This window comes from Salvelinus sp. IW2-2015, linkage group LG22, assembly GCF_002910315.2.
Source record: "Salvelinus sp. IW2-2015 linkage group LG22, ASM291031v2, whole genome shotgun sequence".
NCBI lineage: Eukaryota > Metazoa > Chordata > Actinopteri > Salmoniformes > Salmonidae > Salvelinus > Salvelinus sp. IW2-2015.
Genome location: NC_036862.1, coordinates 22,833,760 through 22,842,900, shown reverse-complemented (window position 1 = coordinate 22,842,900; position 9,141 = coordinate 22,833,760). Strand labels below are relative to the sequence as shown.

Below are 9,141 nucleotides of genomic sequence, written 5' to 3'. Positions count from 1 at the left end.
GTCACTCCATTTCCACCTGACTGACGTGCCCAAAGTAAACTGCCTGTTGCTCAGGCCTCCCACTTTTTCCTCCAAACATAACGATGTCATTATGGCCAAACAGTTCTATTTTTGTTTCATCAGAACAGAGGACATTCTCCAAAAAGTATGATCTTTGTCCCCATGTGCAGTTGCAAACCGTAGTGTGGCTTTTTTTTTGAAAAATAGACCCTAGCCTGAAGAAGTTTAACTTCTATTTTTCTCCACTTCCTGTCTGACTGACGTGCCCAAAGTAAACTGCCTGGACAGTGCAGTTAGATTAACAAGAATTTAAGCTTTTAACCGATATAAGACACTTGTATGTTCCTAAATGTTTWATATCCATAAACTCACTCTTCCATTCTGTCTCTATCTCTCGCTTTCTGTCTCTCTCAATACATTATAACCGAATTATGAACACTAAAAGTCTAAGTTTGTGTGGATGGAGAGGAGGAATCTCTCTCACTCACTCACTCTCACAGCATCCTGAGATATCTTTGGTCTTGTGTCTCATCTGGTAGCGTGTGTCTGTTGGGTCGAAGCCTCACTCCTGGGCACCAACCAGGGCCTGGGTCGGGGTCTTGGCCATGTAGTCCTGGGCAGAGAAGGTCTGGCTGCCTCATAGGCATGGACAAGCTCCTGGAACCGCTCGTAGTCTATCCACGTCCACCACTCTCCCTCCACCTTGAACTGCATGGGGAAACACACATGGATAATGCTAGTACAGTACATACAGCATACACATGCACACAACAGTGCGCAGACATGCACACACAGAGAGAGCATTACAGATGCAGAGAGACTCTTCAATCAATCATAAATCACACTCAGACTAAGGGACTATAGGGCTCATGGAGCAGCAGTCTCCAGTCTCCAATGAGCTGCCAGCCTTAAAGGAGCATTCATTAACCAACCAGAAGTACAGTGACTCATCGAACCTATCAACCTCTSGATGCTAACTCATCTATGAGAGGTGGGAGGAGTAGGAGAGATTGGGGGTGTGTGTCTATTTGTCAATAACAGCTGGTTCGCTGTCAATGACTGTTCTCTCTACTATCGCATGGCAAGTGGTACCGTAGGTATACTAGGCTGTGTCAGAGGAAGGGCTAAAAAATTGTCAGACTCCAGTCACTCAAGTCATAGACTGTTATCTCTGCTACCACACGGCAAGCGGTACCGGAGCGCCAAGTCTAGGTCCAAAAAGCTCCTTAACAGCTTCTACCCCCGAGCCATAAGACTGCTGAACAATTAATCAAGTGGCCACCCGGACTATTTGCATTGAGCTTCCCCCCTTTGTTTTTACACTGCTGCTACTTGCTGTTTATTATCTATGCATAGTCACTTTACCCCTATCTATATGTACAAATTACCTTGACTAACCTGTACCCCCGCACATTGAATCGGTACTGGTACCCCCTGTATATACAGTTTAAGTTTACATACCAACATAGCCAAATACATTTAAACTCAGTTTTTCACAATTCCTGACATTTAACCCTAGTTAAAATTCCCTGTCTTAGGTCAGTTAGTTCACTTTATTTTAAGAATGTGAAATGTCAGAATAATAGTAGGAGAATGATTTATTCCAGCTTTTTATTTCTTTCATCACATGGGTCAGAAGTTTACATACACTCAATTAGTATTTGGGTAGCATTGCCTTTAAATTGTTTAACTTGGGTCAACATTTTAGGTAGCCTTCCACAAGCTTCCCACAATAAGTTGGGTGAATTTTGGTCCATTCCTCCTGACAGAGCTGGTGTAACTGAGTCAGATTTGTAGACCTCCTTGCTCGCAGATGCTTTTCATGTTATGCCCACAAATTTTCTATAGGATTGAGGTCAGGGCTTTGTGATGCCACTTCAATACCTTGACTTGGTTTTCCTTAAGCCATTTATCCAGAACTTTGGAAGTATGCTTGGGTCGTGTCATTTGGAAGATCCATTTGCGACCACGCTTTAAGTTTCTGTCTTTCGATTCACACGAGTGACATAGGCAAATATCAAGTGCATTCAGAAAGTATTCCAACCCATTCATTACATTACAGCCTTATTCTAAAAAAAAATATTTTTAAATCCCGCATCATCTATGTACAATACCCCATGATGAGAAAGCAAAGCAGATTTTTTAGAAATGTTTGACAATTTAAATATATATAAAAAAACTGAAATATTACGTAACTATGCAGACCCTTTACTCAATACTTTGTTGAAGCATCTTTGGCAGTGATTACAGCCTCGAGTCTTCTTGGGTATGACGCAACAAGCTTGGCACACCGTATTTGGGGAATTTCTCCCATTTTTCTTGCAGATCTTCTCAAGCTATGTCAGGTTGGATGGGGAGCGTCGCTGCACATATTTTCAGGTCTCTCCAGAGATGTTCGATCGGGTTCAAGTCTGGGCTCTGGCTGGGCCACTCAAGGACATTCAGAGACTTGTCCCGAAGCCACTCCTGCATTGTCTTGCTGTGTGCTTAGGGTCGTTGTCCTGTTGGAAGGTAGAAGCTCACTCCAGTCTGAGGTTCTGAGCGCTCTGGAGCAGGGTTTCATCAAGGATCTCACTTTACTTCATTCATATCTCTTTTGCTTCATTCATCTATCCCTCTATTCTGACTATTCTCCAGTCCCTGCTGCTGAAAAACATCCCCACAGCATGATACTGCCACCACCATGCTTCACCGTAGGATGGTACCAGGCTTCCTCCAGACGTGATGCTTGGCATTCAGGTCAAAGATTAAGAATGATGGGGGCCACTGTGTTCTGGGGCACCTTCAATGCTGCCAGACATTTTTTGTTAAACTCTTCCCCAGATCTGTGCCTCGACACAATCCTATCTTGGAGCTCTACGGACAATTCCTTCGACCTCATGGCTTGGTTTTTGCTCTGACATGCACTGTCAACTGTGAGACCTTATATAGACAGATGTGTGCCTTTCCAAATCACGTTCAATCAATTTACCACAGGTGGACTCCAATCAAGTTGTAAAAACATCAAGGATTATCAACGGAAACAGGATGCACCTGAGCTCATTTCGAGTCTCATAGCAAAGGGTCTGAATACTTATGTAAATAAGGTATAATTTTTTTAAATACATTTGCAAAAATGGCTAAACCTGTTTTCGTTTTGTCATTATGGGGTATTGTGCGTAGATTGCTGAGGATTTAAAAAAATATATATTTTAGAATAAGGCTGTAAGGTAATAAAATTTGGAAAAAGTCAAGGGGTCTGAATACTTYCCGAAGGCACTGTATATYACAAACAATGCAATTATCACAACACATTATTTTTCCTGGCTTGGCTTCCCCAGTGAATTTACTCACACACCGCTACTGGTTATGCAGGTGATTATACCTGGCTGCTGGATGGTGTAAGGCTGAGACAGAGGAGTTTAGAGAAGGRTAGGGTGGAGAAATGGCACACTATTCCACAGGAGGTTGGTGGCACCTTAATTGGGGAGGACAGGCTTGTGGTAATGGCTGGAGCGGAATATGTGGAATGGTATCAAATACATCAAACGCATGGTTTCCATGTGTTTCATGCCATTCATTCATTCACTCCATTGTTCATTCACTCTCATCATTGGGGTATTGTGCATMGATTGATGAGGGGATTTWAAAAATCTATATATTTTTTTGAATCAGGCTGTAATGTAATGAATGGGTCGGAATACTTCCCGAATGCACTGTATATTTGTCTATGTCACTCGTGTGAATGGAAAGACAGAAACTTAAAGCTTGGTTTGTTATGAGCCATCCTCCCCTCAGTAGCCTCCTGTGCCCTACTCTCTATATAGTGTACTTCTTTTGACCAGAGCCCATAATAGTAGTTCACTATATAGACAAGTGCATGCATTTACAATCAGTACATTTCGTGTACACAATGTTATCTTTTGTTGTTTGTTGCTGATTTATTGTTATTTTTCTTCTTCTATTATCTTGTGTAGTTTCCTTCATGTTACTGGAATGACTGTCATATCGGGAACATAACAGCRGGTGTGTTTGTATTTCATTGCAATACATTTGTATATGACCTGAGAATGACCTGTCCTTTCTCCCTTTTACCAGGAAAAATCCACTGGTATATGAAGGACATATTCGGTGTGTTGGCAGGGAGAGCATTGTCAGCACARCCTCTAAACCCACATTTTCTATTCATCTCCATCTTTTTATAGGCTCCAGAATAGGAATCTGACATTTTAACACTCTTGTAAGCCCTCAGRGGATTGGCTGTAAAGGGGTTTATAGTTTGTGTTTATTGGTCAGTGAAGTAGGTCACTGAGTACAGTGAGTGGGAGGGAGTGTCAATGTGGATGGAATGAGTGGGTTGGGTCAGTGATAAAATAATGTATATGTTGAAAGATAATGATTAAATAATTCCACTCTGAAACCTTATAATTGTATGAAATTGATTAGAATCATAAAATTATAATCTGATGATGTGTGTAGTTTTAGTCAGAATTAGRTTAAACAATGTATCTGTATAGTGGAAAAACACAGACTGTTTGAGCAAGGCGTAGCTTAGGATTTGAACTTGTATGTGTGTGCCGAAGACAAAAAACGAGAACAATTAAMCTGTGTTTGGACCGACCTGGCTAGGCCTCTGAGAAAACCTATGATAGCATAAGGAGTACTTCTCAAGGTTCCCCTAATCTCTCTTGCTCTGATGCCTGTCCACTGTGCACCCGTTCTATGACGCCCGATGTGGTGCCTTTCCCCTCCGCGGTGTTGTCCAATCCAGATTGTGTGCGCCCAGGTGGATCCATCGCAGGTTGTGCACACCATCGCAGGCATTATCGGGGGGAGGCCACCGGCACAGGAGTGCGCATGGCGCTCATTTCGCAGTCCTCTCGCAAAGGGTCTGAACCTAGTTAATGTACATCAGGTAGCTTGTTGTGTCACAGAGTGACCTTGGTGCAACACTGGCTACTGGTTGGTTTTTGTCCATTAGTGGTATTGTGCGTAGCTTGGCTGGAGGATTTCGAGCTATGTGTGTGCAGCCTACGGGCTGGTCAGGTTTTAGATTTGGGGCGCCAGTCAACGGGTGCGCGTAACTTTCCCCGAGGCACACTGGTCTCTGCGAGCTTGCCAATGCACTTAATGAGCATTCGGTTGTTTCGCTGGCTTTGGGGTGTCGCACGTGCTTTTTGCTCTAGGCCCGGTCTGTGGTGCGGTGATGTGAGTACCTGGCTGCTGGATGGTGTAGGGCTGAGACCCAGAGGAGTTTCGCGAACAAGGGTGGGTGGAGCACTGGCACCCTACTTCACGGAGGTTGGTGGCACTTCACTTGGGCGGCCGGCTTGTGGTATGCTGGCGCGGCAAATAATGTGGATTGGTTTACATATACGCATGGTTTCCCATGTTGTTTCTGCCATTCATTATTCCTCCCATTGTTCTGTCCCCTTTCTCCTCATTGGGGGTCTTGTGCCTCGATTGATGAGGGGCTTTTCCACATCTATCATCTGTTTTTTTGACTCAGGCTGTAACCTGTACATGATGGGTTCGGCTACTTCCGCATGCACTGTATAATTTGTCTAATGTCATCGTGTGTGGGCGCTTACGCTTCGGTTTGTTCATGACGCATTCCTCCGTCGCCCTGTGCCCTACCTCTCTACTCATAGTGTACTTTTTTGACCCAGCGCCCATAATCGTCGTTCACTCACTCTAGGCCGTGCCCTCTTTACATCGTCATTTCGTGTACACCACTGTTATCTTTTTGTTGTTGTTGCTGATTTTTGTTAACTTTTTCTTCTTCTTTATTGTGTGTTCTTCTGTTACTTGATGCTGTCTTCGGCACACAGCGGGTGTGGTTGTTTGTATTTCATTGACTACATTTGTATTACTGAATCTGTTCCTACTCGCACCATGATCCACTCTGGTATTGGGACCTCACTTCGTGTGTTGGCCAGGAGAGCATTGTCAGCACACCTCTAAACCCACATTTCTCTTTCATCTCCAATCTTTTTATAGGCTCCAGATTAGGAATCTGACATTTTAACCCTCTTGTAAGCCCTCAGGGATTGGCTGTAGGGGTTTATAGTTTGTGTTTATTGGGTCAGTGAAGTAGGTCACTGCGTAGTGAGTGGGAGGAGTGTCAGTGTGGATGGAATGAGTGGGTTGGGTCAGTGATAAATAATGTATATGTTGAAGATAATGATTAATAATTCCACTCTGAAACCACTTTATTTGTATGAAATTGATTAGTCACTAATATAATCTGATGATGTGTGTAGTTTTAGTCAGACTTAGCTACCCTGTTCTTATCGTGGCACACCCAGCTGTTTTGGAGGGTCGCTTGGTTTGCACTTGTCATGTGTGGTGCCGAGCACACACGGAGCCCATTACTGTGTTTTGGACCGACCTGGCTAGGCTCTTGGCCTATGATAGCATCAGGAAGTTTCTACACAGGTTCCCTACACTCTCATCCCTCCATCACATTTTATTCAGTACATACCATGTTCGCGTGTTAATGCGCGCTGTCGCCGACAATGCCTTGTGCTTCTTAAGTTTCGAGCCTGCCGTTACACACCGTATCTCCTACCCATCCCACCTACTTTCCCCCATGTTAACGGCTCAGCATTTGTTAACTCGAATATATGAGAGTGGTGGTCCGAAAGGCATGGCAGATGCGTAAGCTGGTATAAGAGTAAGGTATTCCGTATGCGATGAGTATGTGGGTATGTAAACTAACAGTGGCATGTTTACGTGGCTAGTGGTAAACATGTATTGCATAAAGATGTGGAAGATGCAGTAGATGATATAAGAGTACAGAATATACATTGAGATGGGTAATGTCGGGTATGTAAAACATTGTATTAAGTGGCATTGGTTTAAAGTGGCTAGTGGTACATTTTAAATAATTTCTCATTCCATTTTAAAGTGGCTGGAGTTGAGTCAGTATGTTGGCAGCGGCGTAAATGGTTAGTGGGTGCTGTTAACAGTCTGATGGCTTGGGAGATAGAAGTGTTTTTTCGTCTCTCGGTCTGCTTTTTGATGCACCTTGTACTGACCTCGCTTGGATGATAGCGGGGGTGACCAGGCAGTGCTTGGGTGTTGTTGTCCTTGATGATCTTTATGTTCCTGTGAATGGGGGTTGTAGGTGTCTGGAGGGCAGGTAGTTTGCCCTGGTGGAATGCGTTCTGCAGAACGCTCAACTAACCCTTGGAGACCTTACGGTTGTGGGCGGAGCAGTTGCGTACCAGGCGGTGTACAGCCGACAGGATGCTCTCGATTTGTGCATCTGTAGAAGTTTGTGAGTGTTTTGTGACAAGGAATTTTTCAGCTCCTGAGGGTTGAAGAGGCGTGCTGGCCTTCTTCACAACAGACTGTCTGCAATATGTGGGTGGACCAAATTCAGTTTGTCCCGTAGATAGTGTACAACGGGAAACTTTAAAAACTTTTCACTTATCCACATCGACTGAACCCGTCGATGTATGGATAAGGGGGGTGCTCCCTCTGCTGTTTCCTGAAGCTCCACCAATGATCTCTTTGATTTTGTTGAGTTGAGTGTGAGGTTATTTTCCTGACACACATCCAGGAGGCCTCCCTCTCCCTGTAGCCGTCTCGTCGGTTGTCGTAATACAAGATACCAAGTAGTTTCATCCGCAAACTTGATGATTGAGCTTGGGAGACACAGTGATGGCCACGCAGTCGTGGTAAGCAGGGAGTACAGGGAGGGCTCAGAACGCCACCCTATGTGGGGCCAGTGTTAGGCAATCAAGCGGGGTGAGAGATGTTAGTTACCTACCTCCACACCTGGGGGCCCGTGGAAAGTCCAAGAACCCGAGTGCCAGAGCCGCGGGGTACGAGCCAGGAGTCTCGACTTGATGAGAGTTTTGGAGGTATATGGTGTTAAATGCTTGAGCATGATATACGAATTGAACAGCTATTGCTCAATAGGTATTTCTCTTGTCCGACTTGGGTAAGGGCAGTGATGCAGTCCTGTCGTTGCGATTGCCTAGCGTCTGAGTGGACCCTATATTGGGTCGGTAAGCAATTGGAGTGGTGCTTCAGGGTGTCCGGATAGGGTTGGAAGAGTGATATTGTCCTGCACTAGTCTTCTCAGCACTGTATGGATGACGAACCGTGCAGTGTGCTACGGAGCGCGGTAGTCGTTTAGCTCAGTTAACTAAGCTTTCTTTGGGAACACAGAGAACATGGTGGCCCTCTGAGCAGTTCGGGAACAGCAGACTGGGATAAGTGATTGATTGAATATGTCCGTAAACACCCAGCCAGCTGCCGCTCCTGCGCCAATGCTCTGAGTAGCGCGCTGGGAATGCCGTCTGGGCGTGCAGCTTGCAGAAGGTCTAACCGTTTTAAATGTTTTAACTACCTCCGGCTGCTTGATGGAGGAGCCCGCAGTTTTGGTAGGGCCGTGTCAACTGGCACTGTATTGTCCTAAAGCGGCAAAAAAGTTGTTAGCTGTTGGGAGCAAGACATCCGTGCGTCCTCGACCGGGGTTGGTTTTCTTTGTAATCGTGGATTGAGCTGTAGACCCTGCCACATAATCTTGTGTCTGAGCTGTTGAATTGCGACTCGATTTTTCGTTTGTACTGAGATTAGCTGTTTGATTGCCTTGCGGAGAGAATAGCTACACTGTTTTGTATTCGGTCATGCTTCCGGTCACCTTGCCCTGGTAAAAGCAGTGGTTCGCGCTTTCAGTTTCACGCGAATGCTGCGTCAATCACGGTTTCTGGTTTGGGAATGTTTTTATCGTTGCTGTGGTACGACATCGTCAATGCACTTCCTAATGAACTGCTCACCGAAATCAGCATATTCGTCATGTTGTTGTTGGACGCGATGCGTGAACATATTCAATCCGGTATCGAAGCAGTCTGAAGCGTGGATCAGATTGGTCGGACCAGCGTTGAACAGACCTGAGCGCGGAGCCTTGTTGTTGTTTGAGTTTTCTGTTTGTAGGCTGGAATCAACAAAATGGAGTCAGTGGTCAGCTTTTCGAAAGGGGAGGCGGGGAGGCCTTATAAGCGTCGCGGTAAATTAGTATACCAATGGTCTATAGTGTTTTCCATCTCGGGGGAATGGAAACTGTCGGCCTGGGTAGTGATACACAGTGGTGAGAACATATGAGAGAAGGATAAAACTACCTACTGTTTGTGTGTATGTATGTCGTAG

The 9,141-nt window shown here is 45.0% G+C and overlaps 1 long non-coding RNA gene across 1 annotated transcript in view; it reads right to left on the bottom strand.

The window, feature by feature from the left end:
* Positions 1 to 204: 204 nt before the first annotated feature.
* LOC111949836 (uncharacterized) overlaps positions 205 to 9,141 on the bottom strand; it is a 59,308-nt gene continuing 50,371 nt past the window's right edge. The window contains exon 4 of the long non-coding RNA XR_002875396.2: positions 205 to 708. This is a non-coding gene — a long non-coding RNA (uncharacterized lncRNA). The remainder of the gene's footprint in view (positions 709 to 9,141) is intronic.